This window comes from Ceratotherium simum, chromosome 14, assembly GCF_057802395.1.
Source record: "Ceratotherium simum simum isolate JZ-2026a chromosome 14, ASM5780239v1, whole genome shotgun sequence".
In the NCBI taxonomy this organism is placed as follows: Eukaryota; Metazoa; Chordata; class Mammalia; order Perissodactyla; family Rhinocerotidae; genus Ceratotherium; species Ceratotherium simum.
In genome coordinates, this window is record NC_141913.1 from 59,346,186 (window position 1) to 59,367,637 (window position 21,452).

Below are 21,452 nucleotides of genomic sequence, written 5' to 3' on the forward strand. Positions count from 1 at the left end.
TTTATGCAGAAGCTCATGTCCAAGAAAACAGCAGAATGCAATCTCTAACCCTCATTTAAAATCCATCAAGCCTCTGTTCCCATGTCTTTCTCCTTTGTTGTGTCTCCTCTCCATCACTATCTTTGACTCTTTGTCTCTCTTGTCTCTTGTCTCCCTCCCACCTCCTCCATTGTCTCGTCTTCTCCCTATTCTCTCCTTAACAGACTATATAAAGACTTATGTCTACCTGTAGGCCATCTTGACAAATGTTTATGTTCCTTTTTCTGGAATTAAATCAGGCAAGATAAATCTTGTATGTCTCACTGGATCAGGAGAAGTGAGGATGAATCTCACCAGTTGGAAGAAGCATGGAATCAGAAATGAGCCTTTCATAAAGTCAGCTAAAGGATCCAGAGAATCCCACCAATGTAGCTAATGCTAACAGCAGGACCCCATCTCATTCTCAGACCAGCTCCTCAAATTTTTATTTTCTTATTTGTAGTGAATAGGTCCAGGGACTCAATCTACTTTTCTTAAGAAGCAATACAGCTTTACAATCAAGCATATTGTAAAGCTTAGGCTTGAGATTCAGACAGCCTTAGCTGAGTTAAAGTCCCAATTCTGCCTTCCACAGTAATAGGTAACTTACTTTACTTCTCTGTAAAATGAGATAATAACAGTACCTATCTCATAATTTCTTCTGAGAATTAATGGCATGTAAAGTGCTTAGGAGATAAAACACCCAGAAAGAAATTTATCTGGAAGCATGCAATGGGCTGGCCCCATGGCTTAGCAGTTAAGTGCACGTGCTCCGCTGCTGGCGGCCTGGGTTCGGATCCCGGGCGCGCACCGACACACTGCTTCTCTGGCCATGCTGAGGCCGCGTCCCACGTACAGCAACTAGAAGGATATGCAGCTGTGACATGCAACTATCTACTGGGGCTTTGAGGGAAAAATAAAAAAATAAAAAATTTTAGAAGCATGCAAGAACTTCATCAAGAACAATTTAACGTTCTACAGAAGGAGACAAAAAAAGGCTTGAATAAAGGAAAATCCATACTCTATTCTTGGGAAAAAAGTATTAATTCCTTAGTGTAGATCATCTCCCTGTGCCTGCACACACTAAACACCCGATAAGCGAGAGAAACATTGAGAACAAGAGTGAGACCACACATGGCAAATCCCGACGGTCACAACTGACCCTGTAACGAAGCTCTAACAAGTAGAAACAAAAATATAAACAGAGTATTGAGAAATAAAGCAGATAGATGGCAAATAAGCCTAAAGAAAGATGCTCCACATCATATGTCAACAGGGAAATTCAAATTAAGACAACAATAAGATACCACTACACACCTATTAGAATAGCCAAATCCAGAACACCAACAACACCAAATGCTGGTGAGCATGTAGAACAACAGGAACTCTTATTCATTGCTGATGGGAATGCAAAATAGTACAGCCACTTTGGAAGACAGCTTCGCAGTTTCTTACAAAACTAAACGTACTCTTACCATATGGTCCAGCAATCATGCTCCTTTGTATTTACCCAAAGGAGCTAAAGACTTAGGTCCACACAAAAACCTGCACAAGAAAGTGACATTAGCAACATGGCAGAGTGAGCTGCCATGTTCCCTTTATCTGTCCCCCTTCTAACTACAACTAAATGGACATTCATTGATCAACAGAGGATACCCACACAGCACAACAGGACACTTGAGAGACCCACGCAGCTGTACATCTGAAGGTAGATGGACTACCCCTGGGGAGATAGTGGAAACAGGCGAGCACTCTCTGGCTCCCTGGCAGCCCTGTGCACATGTGCAACAGCTCTCCTGGCTTGCGTGAGTGCCCATAGTACCACTGCGGCCCCAAGAGTGGGAGCGTCCCTTCGAGCGACTGTGGGAGCAGGCAGCGGCAGCCCTGAGCTCCATGTGATCGCTTTCCCGTCTGGAGGGAGAGCCCACAGTGCCGCTGCAGTCCCAGGGAGTGGCCTGGGCTCAGACTCCATGGGAAGGCCCCACCCACCAAGCATAGTGGCCCTTGCAACCATAGGAAGAGGAGGTGGCAGAGCTGTGTGCCCAGGCAAAGGATTTCCCATCTGGTGCAAATGCCCATAGTACCACTGTGGCCTCAAAGGTGGGAGCACATCTCAGCGTGACTGTGGGAGCAGGCAGCAGCCCTGAACCCCTGAGTGATTGCTTTCCCATCTGATAGCAGATCCCACAGTGCCACTGCAGTCCCCAGGCATGGCCCAGGGTCAGAGCCTCTGAGGAAGCCCACCCAACAAGCACAGTGGCCAGAGCAACCATAAAAGAGACAGCAACAGATCTACATGCCCAGGTAAATGCTCTCCTGGCTAGTACAAGTGCCCATAATACCCCACAACTTCCAGCAGATGGGGTGGGATCAGAAACACAGATCCTGCTTCCCCTCAGCAGTAGCAGGTGGAATCTGTGACCTGATACTACCACAAATGCCCCAGCAAAAGATTAGTTCATCAAACACCATGAGAAACTACAGCAACAATTCAGAGCAGAAGGAGAATGATAATTCTCCAGAAACCAACCCTGACATCACAGAAATACCCTGATATCACAGAAGTTTACAATATAAATGACAGAGAATTCAAAATAGCTGTCATAAAGAAACTCAACAAGTTACAAGAAAACTTAGAAAGATAGATTAATGAGCTCAGAAATAAAATTAAGAAGGAATACTTCACCAAAGAGAATGAAAATATAAAAACAAAAACACCAAGCAGAAATTCTGGATATGAAGAACACAATTAATGAAATAAAAAATAATCTAGAATCCTTAAAAAATAGAGCTGATGTTATGGAGGGAAGAATTAGTTATTTACAGGATAGAAATATAGAGTTTCTTCAAGTGGAGGAGGAGAGAGAATTAAGATTTATAAAAAATGAAGGAATTATATGAGAAATATCCAGCTCAATTAGGAAAAGCAACATAAGGATTATAGGTATTCCAGAGGGCGAAGAGGAGGAGAAAGGAATGGAGAGCTTGCTCAAAAAAATAGCAGATGAGAATTTCCCAAACCTGGGGAAGGGACCAGACTTACAAATACACAAAGCCAATAGAACTCCTAACTACATCAATGCTAAAAGACCTCCAAGGCATATAATAGTAAAACTGGCAAAAGTCAATGACAAAGAAAAAATACTAAAGGCAGCAAGGTAGAAGAAAATAATCTACAAAGGATATCCTATCAGGCTTTCAGTGATTTCTCAGCAGAAACCTTAAAGGCTAGGAGAGAATGGAATGATATACTCAAAATACTGAAAGACAAAAACTTTCAGCTAAGAATACTCTATTCAGTGCAACTATTCTTCAGATATGATGGAGAAATAAAAGCTTTCCCAGATAAACAAAAGTTGAGGAAGTTCATCACCACCAGACCTCCCCTACAAGAAATGATCAAGGATGCCCTCATACCTGACACAAAAAAGGCAAAGGTCTACAAAGCTTTGAGCAAGGAGGTAAAAAGACAGACAAAATCAGAAAACTGCAGCTCTCCTTCAGAACAGGGAAGCAAATACTTAATTATAACCTAAAAGATAAGGGAAGGAAAGCATCAAAAGTAACCATAAACACTTTGACTTAGTCACATACTCACTACACAAAACAGAATAAGTTGTGACAACAATAACTAGGAAGGGGAAGAGGAGAGGGATGGAACCTGCTTAGGCTAATGGAGATAAGAGACTATCATAAAATGGACTATCTCATCTATGAGAGCTTTTATACAAACCTCAAGGTAAACACTACACAAAAATATCAGAGCAGAGCCACAATTCATAAGAAAAGAGAAAACTGAGAAAACCTCCACAATGAAATGGCAGTCAGAAATACAAAGGAAGAGAAACAATGGAAACATAGAACAACTGGAAAACAAGAGATAAAATGGCAGTATTAAGCCTTCATATATCAATAATCACTCTAAATGTAAATGGATTGATTTCTCCATTCAAGACAGGGAGTAGCTGGATGGATTAAAAAACAAGGCCCAACAATACGCTGCCTCCAGGAAACACGTCTCAGCTCCAAAGACAAACATAGGCTCTGAGTGAAGGGATAGAAGACAACACTCCAAGCAAATGGCAAACAAAAGAAATCAGTTATCGCTATACTTATATCAGACAAAGCAGAATTAAAGATAAAAAAAGACAATAAGAGACAAAGAGGGGCAGTATATGATGGTAAAAGGGACTTTCCATCAAGAGGACATAACACATGAATATATACGCACCTAACACAAGAGCACCAAAGTACTTGAAACAACTATTAACAGACCTAAAGGGAGAAATTAACAGCAACACAATAATAGTAGGGGACCTCAACACCCTACTTACATCAATGGATATATCATCTAGACAGAAAGTCAACAAGGAAATAGTGGATTTAAATGAAACACTTGATCAGATGGACTTAATAGATATAGAGAGAGAATTCCATCCAAAAACAGCAGAATACACATTCTTCTCAAGTGCACATGGAACATTCCCAAAGATAGACCATATGTTGAGAAACAAGGCAAGCCTCAATAAATTTAAGAACATTAAAGTCATATCAAACATTTTTTCCAACCACAATGCTATGAAACTGCAAATCAACTATAAGAAAAATCTGGGAAAGTGAAAACTTTGTGGAGACTAAACATCATGCTACTGAACAACCATTGGATCAATGAAGAAATCAAAGGAGAAATTAAAACATACCTGGAGACAAATAAAAATGAAAATACAGCATACCAACATTTATGCGATGCAGCAAAAGCAGTTATAAGAGGGAAATTCATAACAATACAGGCCCACCTCAACAAACAAGAAAAATCTCCAATAAGTAATTTTAAACTACGCCTAACAGAACTAGAAGAAGAACAAAGCCCAAGTCAGCAGAAGGAGGGAAATAATAAAAATTAGAGCAGAAATAAATGAAATAGAGACTAAAAAAACAGTAGAAAGGATCAATGAAACTAAGAGCTGGTTCTTTGAGAAGATAAACAAAATTGACAAACCCTTACCCAGACTCACTGAAAAAAAGAGAGAAGCCTCAAATAAATAAAATCAGAAATGAAAGAAAAGAAATTACAATAGATATCACAGAAATACAAAGGAAATACAAAGAGAATACTATGAAAAACTACATGCTCATAAATTGGATAACCTAGAAGAAATGGATAAATTCTTAGACACAAACCACCTCCCAAAACTGAATCAAGAAGAAACAGAGAATTTGAATAGACCAATCACAAGATAAGAGCTTGAAACAGTAATCAAAAACCTCTCAAAAAAACAAAAGTCCAGGACCAGATGGCTTCTCTGGAGAATTCTATGAAACATTCAAAGAAGATTTAATACCTTTCCTTCTCAAACTATTCCAAAAAATTGAAGAGGACAGAATGCTTCCTAACTCATTCTATGAGGCCAACATTACCCTGATACCAAAACCAGACAAGGACAACACAAAACAAGAAAATTACAGGCCAATATCACTAATGAACATCGATGCAAAAATCCTCAACAAAATACTGGCAAACTGAATACAGCAATACATTAAAAGGATCATACACCATGATCAAGTGGGATTTATGCCAGGGACACAGGGATGGTTCAACGTTCACAAATCAATCAATGTGATACACCACAACAAAATGAGGGAAAACAATCACATGATCATCTTGATAGATGCAGAGAAAGCATTCAACAAGATCCAATATCCATTTATGATAAAAAAATGGGATTAGAGGGGCTGGCCCCATGGCATAGCAGTTAAGTGCGCACACTCCGCTGCTGGTGGCCTGGGTTCAGATCCCGGGCGCACACCAATGAACCGCTTGTCAGGCCATGCTGTGGCAGCATCCCACATAAAGTAGAGGAAGGTGGGCACAGATGTTAGTCCAGGGCCAGTCTTCATCAGCAAAAAAAGAGGAGGATTGTCATGGATGTTAGCTCAGGGCTAATCTTCCTCACAAAAAAAAATGGGATTAGAAGGAAAATATCTCAACATAATAAACCCACATCTATGACAAACCCACAACCAACATCATACTTAATGGTGAAAAACTAAAAGCTATCCCTCTGAGAACAGGAACAAGACAGGGGTGCCCACTCTCACCACTCCTATTCAACATAGTACTGGAGGTTTTGGCCAGAGCCATTAGGCAAGAAAAGGAAATAAAATGAATCCAAATTGGAAAGGAAGAAATGAAACTTTCACTGTTTGCAGATGACATGATTCTATATCATGTCTATAAAGAATCCATCAGAAAACTATTAGAAATAATCAACAACTACACCAAAGTTGCAGAGTACAAAATCAACTTACAAAAATCAATTGCAATTCTATACACTAAGAATGAACTAGCAGAAAGAGAAGTCAAGAATATCAACCCATTTACAATTGCAACAACAAAAATAAAATATCTAGGAATAAATTTTTAAAAAATCTTTAAAAAAAATTTTTTTAAACGTTTTGTTTAAAATTTTTAACAAAACAAGAAAAAAGAAAAACATCCTAAAGAGGTGAAAGACCTATACACTGAAAACTATAAGACATTACTGAAAGAAATTGAAGAAGATATAAAGAAATGGGAAGATATTCCATACTCATGGATTGGAAGAATAAACATAGTTAAAATATCCATATTACCTAAAGTAATCTACAGATTCAGTGCAATCCCAATGACATTCTTCACAGAAATAGAACAAAGAATCCTAAAATTTATATGTAACAACAAAAGACCTCGAATAGCAAAAGCAATCCGGAGAAAAAAAGAACAAAGCTGGAGGCATCACAATACCTAACTTCAAAATATACCACAAAGCTGTAGTAATCAAAACAGCATGGTACTGGCACAAAAACAGACACAGATCAATGGAACATAATTGACAGCCCAGAAATAAAACCACACACCTATGAATAGTTCATCTTTGACAAAGGAGCTGAGAACATAAAATGGAGAAAGGAAAGTCTCTGCAATAAATGGTGTTGGGAAAACTGGACAGGCACATGCCAAAGAATGAAAGTAGACCATTATCTTACTACCATACACAAAAATTAACTCAAAATGGATTAAAGACTTGAATGTAAGACCTGAAACCATAAAACTCCTAGAAGAAAATATAAGCAGTACACTCTTTGACATCGGTCATAGCAGCATCTTTTTGAATACCATGTCCACTAAGGCAAGGGAAACAAAAGAAAAAATTAACAAATGGGACTACATCAGACTACAAAGCTTCTGGAAGCCAAAGGAAACCATGAACAAAATGAATAGACAATCCACCGACTGGGAGAAAACATTTGCAAATCGTATATCCAAAAAGTGGTTAATATCCAAAATATATAAACAACTCATACAACTCAACAACCAAAAACGAACAACCCGATCAAAAAAATGGGCAGATGACATGAACAGACATTTTCCCAAAGAAGACGTACAGATGGCCAAGCAGCGCATGAAAAGATATTCAACATCACTAATTATTAGAGAAATGCAAATCAAAACTACAATGAGATGCCACTTCATGCCCATCAGAACGGCTATAATTACCAAGACAAAAAATAACAAATGTAGGAGAGGATGTGGATAAAAGGGAACCCTCACACACTGCTGGTGGGAATGCAAACTGGTGCAACCACTATGGAAAACAGTATGGAGATTTCTCAAAAAATTAAAAATAGAAATACCATACAACCTAGCTATCCCACTACTGGGTATTTATCCAAAGAACTTGAAATCAACAATCCAAAGAGACTTATGCACCCCTGTGTTCATTGCAGCGTTATTCACAATAGCCGAGACATGGAAGCAACCCAAGTGCTCATGAACTGAAGAATGGATAAAGAAGATGTGATATATATGTACAATGGACTACTACTCAGCCATAAAAAAAAATCCAAAATCATCCCATTTGCAGCAACATGGATGGACCTTGAGGGTATTATGTTAAGCTAAATAAGCCAGACAGAGAAAGACAAACACCACATGATCTCACTCATACGTGGAAGATAAACAAACACATGGGCAAAGGGAACAGATTAGTGGTTACCAGAGGAGAAGGGGGTTGAGAAGTGGGCAAAAGGGGTAAAGGGGCACATATATATGGTAACGGATAAAAATTAGACTATTGGTAGTGATCATGATGCAGTATACAGAGAAACTGATAAATAATAATGTACTCCTGAAATTTCACAATGTTATAAACCATTATGACCTCAATAAAAAAAAAAAAAGCCTGCACATGAGTGTTTATGGCAGCTTTATTCATAATTGCCAAAACTTGGAAGCAGCCAAGATGTCCTTTAGTAGGTGCATGAATAAATAAAGTGTGGTCCATCCAGACAATGGAATAGTATTCAATGCTGAAAATAAATGAGCCATCAAGCCATGAAAAGACATGGAGGAACCTTAAATACATATTAATAAGTGGAAGAAACCAATCTGAAAAAGCTATATACGGTATGAGTCCAACTATATGACAGTCTGGAAAAGGCAAAACTATGAAGACAATAAAAAAAATCAGTGATTGCCAGGGGTTAGGGGGAGGGAAGGATGAAAAGGTAGAGCACAGAGGATTTTTAGGGCAGTGAAAATACTCTGTATGATACTATAATGGTGGATACATGTCATTATACATGTGTCCAGGCCCATAGGATGTACAACAGCAAGAGTGTACCATAAACTATGGACTTTGGGTGATTATGATGTGTCAATGTAGGTCCATCAATTGTAACAAATGCACCACTCTGGTGGGGGATGGGGGGAGGCTCTGCATGTGTAGGGGCAAGGATATATGGGAAATCTTTGTACTTTCTCCTTAATTTTGTCATGAACCTAAAACCGCTCTAAAAAAATAAAATGTTAATTTAAAAAATAATGTCAAGGGCCGGCCCCGTGGCTTAGCGGTTAAGTGCGCGCGCTCCGCTGCTGACGGCCCGGGTTTGGATCCCGGGCATGCACCGACGCACCGCTTCTCCGGCCATGCTGAGGCCGCGTCCCACATACAGCAACTAGAAGGATGTGCAGCTATGACATACAACTATCTACTGGGGCTTTGGGGGAAAAAATAAATAAATAAAATCTTTAAAAAAAAAAAAAAAAATAATAATAATGTCAAGAATAGAGAGGGGCCAGCCCGGTGGCATAGCAGTTAACTGCTCGCTCTTCGCTGCGGCGGCCAGGAGTTTGCAGGTTCGGATCCCTGGCACGCACCGACACACCACTTGTCAAGCCATGCTGTGGCGGCGTCCCATACAAAGTAGAGGAAGAAGGGCACGGATGTTAGCCCAGGGCCAGTCTTCCTCGGCATAAACAGGTAGGATTGGCAACAGATGTTAGCTCAGGGCTGATCTTCCTCACAAAAAAATAAAAAAAGAATAGAGAAGTTAAGTTCTGAGGAACCAAGGAAGGAGGAGCATCTATTTCAGGCTGGGATTGGGATGGCTTCACTTTGTTTCCATGAGCTGGGCCAGGGAAGGCATGAAGTGACCAGAGGGCTCTAAGCCATCCGTGCACTGGACCATAAGGTCCGTGGAGGGATGCAGCTGAGGTCAAGTAGGAATGCCTGCCTGGTCACCACCTTACCTGGCCGGGTGAAGGGTCAGAGTCTGCATAAAGGAAAGCCCAGCACTCGTCTTACCTCGCTTCCTTCTCTCAATGCTTCCACTCCCACCTCTCTGCCCAGGTCCTCTTCCCTTCCGACCCAGTCCTTCCAGCTGCACTCATTCTCACGTGCTCTCGGCACCTGGCTTTGGTTCCAGTCTCTGGCTGCTGTTTTCCTTTCTCCTCTCAGCCCAGCTTTGTGGTTCCAAGGAGGGTCTTCCAGGTAATACCACCACCTCCATTGCCCTGCCCAAGCTCTACCCTACCTCGAAACGTGCTGTCCTGAGTCCTGTTCCTTTGGGAAGCTTCCACTCAGTCCCTAACAGCCTCGGGACGGAGCTTGGATAAGAGTTGGAAGGGCTGCTGATCAGGAAAGTTTTTAAGAAAGAAAGTGACTTCTGTTGAAGAAGATTACTCTGGCAGCAAAGTGAAGACTGGATTAAAGAGGCAGGATATTAAAAACAGGGAGGCTTCTCAGAGACTGTGCAACGCTCCTGCAAGGGGATGGAGGCCTAAAGGTAAGACGATGGAAATGGGGGTACCGAGGCAGAAACAAACGTGGGAGATATTAGGAAGTAGAATTTATGAAGATTGGAAATATATATAGGACAGATCTAAGCCAAAGATGGCCCTATGGTAATATTTCCCAAAATTTGCTCCATGGATTTTATTAGATTTCTATTTAAGAAAAGAGTTTTATGGTCAAATAATTTTGGAAAGTGTTGAATGATATTTTAACTTTTTAACCAGAGTTAAAAAGGCTTCTTGACTGCAGGACTTCTAAGTGCATTTATATGTCAATTTACAGTGGTCAGCATCTCAGGGGGAGTTAGAATGAAGACTGTCTCAAATTTATTCAACAGTAGAACCTCCCCCACAGACACAGACACACACACACTCACAGAATATGTATTTATACCTCAGGAACAATCACAAGGAACACAGTTTGGAAAGTGCCACCTTAAGGTGTCTAACCTTATATTTGAGGAGAATGATGGTGTCAAAGTGGTTATAGAAGCGAGTAGCACAGAAGGAGGAATAGGATTGGGCAGTAAAATTATAAGTTCAGCTGCAAATTTCCACCTCAGAGGAAAGATCAGGAATGGATACATAGCCTTGGGACTCTAGCATAGAGATGATACTTTAAAGACAGAAAATTAGAGACCCAGAAGGAGAGGAAAGACAGAAAATAGGCAAGAAAAAAATACTTGAAGACACAATGGCCAAAAGCAATTCAGAATTTAATGAAAAGCAACAACCGCTAATCCAAGATGCTCAGTGAGATAAAAACAAAAACAACTACACCTGGGCCTGCCAGGGTCAAATTGATAAAAACCAAAATAATGAGGAAAATATAAAATTAGGCAGAGAAAAGAGGACAGGTTACACTAGGGGAACAAACAAAACTCACCCGTAGTGATAGAAATCATAGCACTGTTCACCTCTGCGGGCTGGCAGAATTGACTGGAAGGGGATCCAGAACATTCCAGGATGGAGGAAATTGGTTGGTGATAACACAGATTTACACAACTGTCAAAACTCAAAGAATTCTCACCATCTGTGCATTCTGTATGTAAATAATGCCTCTGTTTAAACAGAAAGGTGTGGGCAGAGGGAGAAAGGACAGGACAAAGAGGGTGAGCCAAGTGGCCAGAGCCTGGAGGACCCAGGACAGGGGCGTTTCCCAGGATAGCAGCTGCAGAGGAGTGGGTGGGACGAGGACCAACAGGACCCACACCTCTACCTGAGCAACATCTGTGTACTTTCAGCATCTCAGTAGCCACCGGGGTGCACCTTACTGCACATTAGAGTCACTGGGGACTCAGCTCCTCTCCAGGCCACCGGAAGCAGTCTCTGGGGGCATGGCCTGGGCATCCGTGTATTTAAGCTCTCCAGATGTTTCAACGTACAATAGGGGTCAAGAACCTCTGAGCCAGACCAATGACTCAGATTACCATCTGATAGGTTTCTCAAATCTATCTGATCATCAGAATTGCGTGAGAGCTTTGTGAAACTGCATCTCACCACAGCAAAGTCTCTTCCCATAGGCTGGGGCATGGGAGGGCCTGGGGGGTGCTGTATTAGTCTCTCGCAGCAGCCGAAACAAGTGACCACAGCCCAGCTTACAACAACAGAAATAGAGACCATAAGTCTGAGATCAAGGTGAGGGCAGGGCCCTGCCCCTCAGAGGACCTAGAGGAAAAACCGTATTGTGCTTCTTTCCACCCCTGGGGGTTCTAGGTGTTCCTTGGCTTGTGGCTGCATCACTCCAATCGCTGCCTCCCCACCACATGGCACTCATCACATGGCCTTCTGCTCTCTGTGTGTCTCTCCCCTTCTCTTCTCTTGTAAGGACACACTTGTCATTGGATTTAGAGCCCGCCCGTATCATCCAGGATGATCCCATCTCAAGATACTTAACTTAATTACATTGGGAAAAAAACTTTCCAAATAAGGTCTCTTGCATGGGGGCCAGATTTTAGAACATGGGCATACCTTTTTGGGGGGGGCCACCATTTGATCCACTACAAATTCAAAGAATCTGCAATTTGTAATGGATTCTCCAAGTAATATGAATGAATTGGGAAGAATTGGCCAAGAGCATACTCACCCTTGGCTCTAACTGCTTTAGCGACCTCATCATTCCCTGAATTTCCTGTTTGTAGGCTTTGTCTCTCCAATTAAGCTGTCTTTTTACTGGGGACAAGAGCCTTAGCAGGGATTCAATAAACTCACAATCGTGAGATAGCCATGTCTCTGAGAGATACTGCACAAGGTTGTACTTAGCTATTTCTCCAGAATTCAGTTGTGATGGTTCTATTCCCCTCCACGGCTATGCTTCTCAGGGGTCTGCTCCCATCTGTTCACACGACATCTGCGGTAATTTAATAAAAGCCAGCATGCAGAAGGTAACTCAGTTTCGAAAGGACATTTAACCTGCCGCGGAGGTAAATTATTTGACTATACCTGGTGAGAGCAAAGAAAGTTGCATTGAACGCAGCTTGTGTTGGGCTCCCCATGTGCCCGAAAGGAAATAGCAAGGTGAAGTTGAGGACAAGTTTTCCAGAGCCACTTGTCCTCCAGCTGAGCCTTCCCCATGCTCCAGGCAGTGGAAAAGCCATTTGGAGCCGAGGGTCGAAAAGGAAAAGAGAGTCAGCTAAACTCATGAAGTATCCAGAAATTCTTGCCTTTAATAGAGCTGTGTCTTTTCTCCCCTGAAAATCATAAAACCACAGATGATTTTATTCCACAAATGTGGTGCTCTATAATATGGCAGATGACATTAGGAGCCCTGCTTAGACATAACCAAAGGGATTCAACAGTGGATTACGGCCATAGTCAAGGTTAAAAGCACAGTGAATTTTGAGAGTTCAAAAAAATAATTCAGGTCTTTGTCCACCTTAATGCCTTTTACAGCTGTTACCATGAAGTCCTCTTAACATGATTGCCAGAGGAAAATCACGAATGCGAATTTTCTGCTTACCTGCAATGGACCTTGGAAATACCCTTTGGCTCTCTATGGAAATTATGACATTATGAGGTAGTATTCATGGAAACCAACAGTACGCTGCAGTTCATGGGAGACCAGGCTTCAGATCTGAACATATTTACAGAACAAGAAGGAAGATTGAATTGTTTGATGTGCTTAAAGGGTTTAGCTTAATTAATCTGTCTTTTGGTCAAAATAATTTACATAGCACAAAGGAAATAAATCCTTAGCTCTGAAGCATTTTTAATATGTCATTCAAATACCATGTTTGAAAGTATGTGGAGTGGAACTATTTGGAGAAGTATTAAAGCTATTTTGTATGTCTGTCTTAAAACCTTGTCATAGAGTTCAATTATGCTTTAAAATTTATGGTCTGGATTTATCACTGAAAAGAAGAAGTGGTTTCTTTATGCTGTGAAATCTTTTCTCACACACTGCACTCTGCACAGAACAGTTTCCTTCATCATTATTACTATCTTCTGCCCTGCCTTGTTCGTTATTATGACTTCAGTTGCAGGAGTCCTGTGTTATCCTGCCCCATGATTGTTTTCGCATGTGAGAGGACATTAGCTACCCAGTCTCAGAGCACGAGGAGCAAGGAGATGAGGCTCCGACCTCCTGCTCCCACATAGGGTGCTGGACAAGACCAGAGCACTGAGCCGTCCAGCTGGCAGGAGAAAGGAAGATGCTTATCCATGTGGCTCTTCTATACACGGCTGCAGGAACACTGTAGAAATCAATGATCAGATAACATACATGTCCACTCTTTAGGGAAAGAAGTCTTCTGAGAAATCTTGACAGTACTGTAAAAATCAAGATAGAATTAAACTAAAATTGGAAAATTATTAAATTTATTATGGTCAAGCAGTTAAGGGCACAGCTTTAGAGCCAGCTAGACCCGGGAATGACATCCTGTTCCGGCACTGACTTGGCTGAGTGGCATGGGTAATTTTACTTAACTTCTTTGAGTCTCAGTTTATCTCCAGGTGACATGGAGACCAAGAAGCATGAGGGCCAGAGGCGAACATACATATCCAGCTGAGCGTGAGGTCTGGACTGCAGGAAGCTCAGAAACATAATCTGTAATCGCCACTTCCATCTAGTGGCCTTTGCTCAAAAATCACTATGTACACTGACTAAGACTAGAAGTTTTGGAATCAAATGCCACATTTTTCTATACAGTGGAAAAGTGTGACCACAAGAATTCAATTTTACTTTCAAGGGACAGTCTAATGCATATAACCCAAGTATGCAGTGTCAAATGCAAAAAAATAATGTAGAAATGAGAAATGGAGAAAAATTTCAACAATACCACAAGAGCATGTAGCTATTTTTAAAAGAAAAAGTTGGCTTTCATCCCCTCCTACTTTATCAAACACCATTTAAAAAATGATCTTGTTTTCTTATTATTTGCCCTCTATAAATGACCTTCCCTCCAGTTAGTGACAGCCGTTTTTCCTGGATTATAAATACTTGGAGAGTAGCAAAAATTTAAATTATTTTTAATTGAAGCTGGGAATAATATGATAATTTACGTAATACATTATTTAGTAACTCTGAGCTAACTTCATTTACCAAAGGGAATATCCTTTAAAGGAAAGTATCCTCCATAATTTCCTCCTCAGTCAGCCCATTATAGGCCATGTTGCTTCTCTTTCACGGCCACAAATTCTCAAATTGCTGCGTCAGAGATGACCCTAAGAATTTTATCCTGGACAATTAGAAAAATAAAGATGCCTCTAACACAATGGATGAGCTGGGTAGTGGACCTGGCTGACCGTGGACAGAGCAACAGAGGGAAAATAAGTTTGTACTAAACATACTGGATTTAAGTGTCAGGCATGTCAGGGTGTAGGACAGGCGGCTGAGCCTGCTGGACTTTTGCACAACTCAGGACTGGAGACTAGAACTGTATGCCACTCACATGCATACTCCAAGTGCCCTCTGAGCCATGAGAATGAGAATGAACATCGCAGTCTTACTCAGGGTGTGACTGTGGATGGAAAACAATGGTCTGATAGACACAGCGATCAAGAGTTGACAGTGGATGCTGCGAGTCAAAGACGAGCCTCAGCACTGATCCTGTGGTGAGTTAAAGAGTGTCCCGCAAATTCATGTTCATTAGAACCTCAGTAGGTGACCTTAATTGGAAATAGAGTCTTTGCAGATGTAATTAAGGTAAGGAATGAGATGAGGTCATACCTGATTAGTGTGGGCCCTAACTCCAATGAAAGCATCCTTATAGGAGACAGGAAAGGGCATGCAGAGAAAGGAAAGCCATGTGAAGATGGATGCAGGGACTGAGGGATGCAGCTGCAAGCCAAGGAACACCAAGGATGCCTGGAGCCACCAGAAGCTGCAAGAGGCAAGGAAGGGTCCTCCCCAGAGCCTTTGCGGGAAGCACAACCCTGCCACCACTTTAATTTTGGACTTCTGGCCTCCAGAACTGTGAGGGAACACATTTCTGTCATGTTAAGACACCCAGTTTGTGGTAATTTGTTATGGCAGCCACAGGAAACTAATGCAGAAACCAAAACAGGAGGGATCTCCAGGAAGTGGATGGGGAGCAGTGGCATGTTCTTCAGGGGTGCCAAGAAGAGGGATAAGAGGAACGTTATGGAGACCTTCAAGTAATCACTTCAATGGAGCAGAGGGAGATATAAAGAGGGCATAGTGGACACGAACTTCCAATCAACTGATGTACAACTACATGCCTGACAAGTTAGGCAACCAAAAGGAGACACTAGAGTGGACAGAACACAGAAACGGTTGAGAGAGTCAAGGAAGGGATTTTAAGGTAGAGAAGACCTGCTATATTTGAAAGCTGCAAAGGACATACATATTGGCTGTAAGGATTGTAGCAATCACAGAATTAGAGAAGCAACCACTATATCAGTGAAGCAAAGATCAATTTGCACTTTACTACTGGAACATAAATTCTATATTTTATGAAACCAAGAATTCAGTCCATCAAATGGTGGACATATATTTCAGTTTCCTGAAGAGTAATTTATAAGTGCTGACATCTCATATTAAGGTTAGACTGCCCAGAAAGTGTTAGTGGCTCTTCTTCTCACCTGCGTCAATGGAGGGCAAGGAAGTTAGAGGTGCTTATGGCTCCTGGGACTACAAGTAGGAGCCTTGTAACATGGCATTTTTCCAGCTTGTTTTGTGGGTGTCTTCTAACACCGTCACACAATTCTAGAGGCCCAGTTTTGAATGAGACATGACAAGGTGAATTCCATGAGCTGGCGCATAATTCTTATTCAAGGAAATTTGACCCCAGTATTGCAGAGTCAAATCAGTGTGGAGAAAAAAAAGCCATTTGTTGTGACCAAACAAGGTACATCTCCATAAGTGGGGGTTAGGGAGGGGAACTGAGGGGGCCCAGAGTGGAGTGATGGTAAAACAGGATGCCTCCAAGTGATGCTGTGGCCTGGTGTGGGGGCCAGCCCCAGGGCAGAGTGAGAAGAGCATCTGTGGGGAATGGAGGGACTTGAGGGGTGTCAGAGTTCAAGCGGGGAGGATGTCATCGGGTGCAGGGGCTGTGCTGCTGTGGGGTGTCCGAGCCTGGACAGCTGAGGAAGGAGGCCACTGCTCAGACAGGCCTGTTGGGAAAAACATTGGCGCTCAGGTGGGTGAGGAGGAGTCACATGACGGTGGGATGCGGGGGTACTGCCCAACATGGAAAGTGACCCATTAGGTAGATATACAAGGGAGGGGAGCCAAGTTCTCACTGTTGGAGAAGAGAGCCGCAAATATGAAAAGGGAGAAATCAAGAATGAGCCCTGCGTTATTGGACTAGATTTGGAGGTAGCAATGGGAACCATGGGTAATAATTCACATGGATGGATAAGAAATAAATACAGATGGAAATATGTAGATGCATGTATATATATATGTATATTCCCCAACTCACCCACAGGTGCCCAAGTCTGGTTTCTAACTACCAATTCCCACTAAAACGAACTAGGGTTCTCTGGAGAAATGGATGATTCCAGGACTGGGGCAGGCAAGGTATGAGATAAGCCTAAAACATCTTATGCCAAAACACAAGAAAGTGCCCAAAGAATGACGGGGACATGTCAAAAGAACACAGAAGCCAGCTTGAAGGGGCTCGCACAGGCCAAATCTTGGACATCAAAGTGAATAGCAGTTGAGTACAACCCACTGAATAAAATAGGGAACCTGAGTCCATACTGATATAAATAAATAAAGGAGGAAATTGAAAGTTTCATGAGGAATGGGGTATTTAGATAGTCTCAAAGTACCTCTCCACAAAATTCAGTATTTATTAATTACACAGAGGGAAGAAGTGACTTTCCAGAGGAGAAGCCAGGCAGACACCACCTTCATCAAGTGGCCGCAGGAGGCAGCATCAGTAATGGGCCAGATGGAAATGCTGTGCCCCTGAGAGGATGCAGTGAGAACACGGCACCTATTCTATGATGTTCCTGCCACAGATGGGTGACGTTAGACGTGCCCAAACTGAGGGACATTCTACTAAATGACTGGCCTATGATGTTCAAAAGTATCAAGGTCATGAAAGTCAAGGAAAAAAAACCCCCTGAGAACCTGTTTCAAACTGAAAGAGATTAAAGAGACAAGACAGCCAATACAACACATGATCCTGAACTGACGGTCTTATCATAATAGACAATATTGGAACAATGGGCAAAACTTGAAAGGAGTCTGAGGATTAGATGGTGGTAATGAGTCAGTGTTAATTTCCTGATTCTGATGGCTGTATTGTGGTTGTGTATTGTGCTTGTGTAGATGTAATAGTTCCCTAGGGCTGCCATAATAAAGTACCACAGACTGAGTGGCTTAAACAACAGAAATTTATTTTCTCACAGTCCTTGAGGCTAGAAGTCCAAGATCATGGTGTCAGCAGGGTTAGTTCATTCTGAGGCCTCTCTCCTAGGCTTGTAGATGGCCATCTTCTCCCCTTGTTTTCACATGGTCTTCCCTCTCTGTATGTCTGTGTCCCCTTCTTATAAAGACACCTGCATGCTGGATTAGGGCCCACCTATTTGACTTCATTTTAACTTAATTACCTCTTTAAGGACACTTCCTCCAAATAAGGTCACATTCTGTGGTTCTGGGGGTTAGGACTTCAACATATGAATTTTGAGGGGACACAATTCAACCCATAAAAGTAGGAGAATGTCCTTGTTCGCAGGAAATATTCATTGAGGGATTTGGAAGTAATGTAACACCCCATCAGCAGCTTATTCTCAGATGGTATAAGAAAAAAGAGTTCTTTGTACCACACCTACTTGCAACTTTTCTGTAAGTTGGAGATCATTTCAAAAAAATTGTTAAAGAAAAATAGTCAGTGGGGGCATTTAAAGTTTTGTTAATAGGTAGGTGAGTCTACTAGAATGATTTAAATGATGCTGTAGCACTTTGAAATCTCAGCTCTGAATTTATTCAAGCTTTCTTCCTATCCTTTACCAAGATAAATGTTTCGCTAAGCAAAGCACTCTTCAGATAACCCATTATCAAATGTTGGCATGAATTCTTAATATTCTGAAAGAAAATGATCCTGGAAAGTATAAAATATTTACAGCCTGCTGTCTGTGCTGCCTCACTTGAGGAAAATTCTCATCTGTACACAAATGCTCTTCAGCTTTTGGGAACAGATGGTGGAGAATAATAAAAAGACTGAAAAATTGCTGGAGCGCAATGCCCAGGAGAGAGAAGCCATTCCCATGGGCAGCAAGTGTCTTTATGTTCTTGAGATAAAGAACTTGAACTGGTATTGCAGTTGTAGTCCATCCGATTCTGTCCATTACTCCTCTTAATTGTATATAAATCTCCCTCTGTCCCCTAAAGATGTGTTATTATGTGGGGAAACGCCTGACTGCCTACTAATATTATCATTCCATAGGGCCACTGCACAGGAATGTTATATTGTGGCACTATTAACTGCCTCACCTCTGCAGGACGTTGACTTTAATGAAGAAACCATACGTGCATTTCCCTATTATGAGTAGTTCATCTAAAACACCTTCTTTACCCACCTTTGTTCTTCTAGGAATTGCCGGCAGCCCCCACAATAAGACCTACTCCCTCCTTCTTTCTTTCAGGTCCGTCTGACCTAACCATGATATTGGAATCTTAATTGAAACATGCTGTCCAGAGATTCCGCCATCACGTGATGAGCTCTGTTTAGGACCTCATGGACTCATTCGCCTAGGCAGTGCTACGAAACAAGAACACCTCTGTACTACAAAAACAGATACAGACCTAAAAGAATAACCACACACATGCACACATACACTAACATTCCCCTACTCTTTAAGCCCAATAAAAATCAAGCATGCCCTATTACATTCACGCTACTTTTTGGTGCATTCGACGTTCACTTATCTTTCCTGAGCATCATTACAAATTCACAGACCTTCACAATTTTATCTGATTTGAATTAAGGGTGTCATTTTCTTTTTGATTCTCAAATTGTTGCGATTAGATTTGCAGAAAGCCCTCTGGGCTAGTTCCTTTGTCTTGATGTCATTGAGAACTCCAAATATGGAATATAATACCTTTCCGAGCACTGGTTTGGGAGATAATCTCAGAGACTATCATCTGGGCACTGAGTGTGCACGTGGAGGTTGTGGGCAGAAGGGACATTGTTCATGAGGAAACTGGAGACAATATTTATTTTCAACGTCATAATTTGAAATTAAATCAATTTAAATTTATTTCACATTTAATTAAATGAATTAAAATTGAAATTGAGTTAGTTTAAATAACTTAATTAAATATTTTAAATTTTTAAAAATTTTTCTAAGTTTCTCTTTTATTTCCTCTAAAACCTGTATAGACAGCCCTGGCACTCTAGTGGTTAAGATTTGGTACTCTCACCCGGGTTTGTTTCCTGGTCAGGAAACCACACTACCCATCTGTCGGTTGTCATACTGTGGCGGCTGCGTGTGGCTGTGATGCTGAAAGCTATGCCCCCAGGATTTCAAATACCAGCAGGGTCATCCATGGTGGACGGGTTTCAGTGGAGCTTCCCAACTAAGACAGACTAGGAAGAAGGACCTGGCCATCCATTTCCAAAAATACTGACCATGAAAACCCTGTGAACAGCAGCAAACATTGTCTGATAGAGCGCCAGAAGGTGAGAGGATGGCACAAAAAGACCAGGCAGGGTTCCGCTACGCTGTACACAGGGGCACTAGGACACGGAATCGACTCCATGGCACTAACAACAAAAAAACTATATACTTTAATTTTTAAACCTCTCTCCAAAACTATACCTCTTCCTCTTTAATAAGCTCCACGTTACTTACTAATTACCATTCTGTAATCAGTTTATTGACAGTTCCATTCAAGGAGCCCATCACACTTGTGTTTGTGGTATTAAAATTTTAAACCAAAGTCCAGGAGCTTAGACTGTGGACTATAAGGCACAAACCAGTGGAGAGGGAGGTTTTGTAGGAAGATAGGCCCTTCCCAGTTTCCCCAAGTCCCTCACCACGGGGCGTTCACTCTAGCCACCATCACAGAAGGAGGCTCAAGGATTATGCCTCTAAAGCTGCCACTTTGAGGACATCTCGGGCCATCCCAATTCAAGGAGGCCAATCCATAAGGTATTTTCTGTCTTATAGAAATTTAGCAGAGCAAGAGTCTTTGGTTTCTGGAAAGCCAATGCAGCAGGTTTCATTGCTCGTGTGTTTTAATGAGAGGAAATGGCTTTGAATTTTTCTAAGTCCTTAGTAACGTTAATGCATTATATTTCACTGGGAGTACTTGGGAAGATCTTTTTCAATTTGCCTCTACTCTCTAACACACATCTATAAGTAATTGAGCCTTGATTCTTAGAAGAACAATAGAAAAACACTCTTCTGGAAGTGTGACAGTTTGCAACCTTGAAAGGGACAATGTGCTTTATTTTCTTTACTTCTATTTACTGTTCTTCTCTGAAAAAACACAAATGTGCCAATTAGGGAGGGTGTGCCACACAGGACTCCTCTCTTCACAAACATTTCAGCTTAGTTTCTTTTAAAAAGCAAGACCCTTGACTAAACTTAGTGATGATTTATGTACCACAGAACATTATTAATAATCACATAGAGGTGTGACATTAACTTTAAAAGGCATCATAGCACAAAAAGGAGGAGAATGCAAGTTTGACCTCTTCCATTAGCTGATGTCATCCCAGGTGGAGCTGGTGCTCCACCTTCTGCCAAGTGCGTCTGAACATTCTAGAAGGTCTGGAGGATTGTCACTTAGGGTTAGTTTCAGTTTCCCTCAAAAAGGAAAATCCGGTTATTTGGATCAAAATCCTTAATAATGTGCTTGTTCTTTAGCTTAGCTGTTCTATCTCCACACATTTATGTTTTT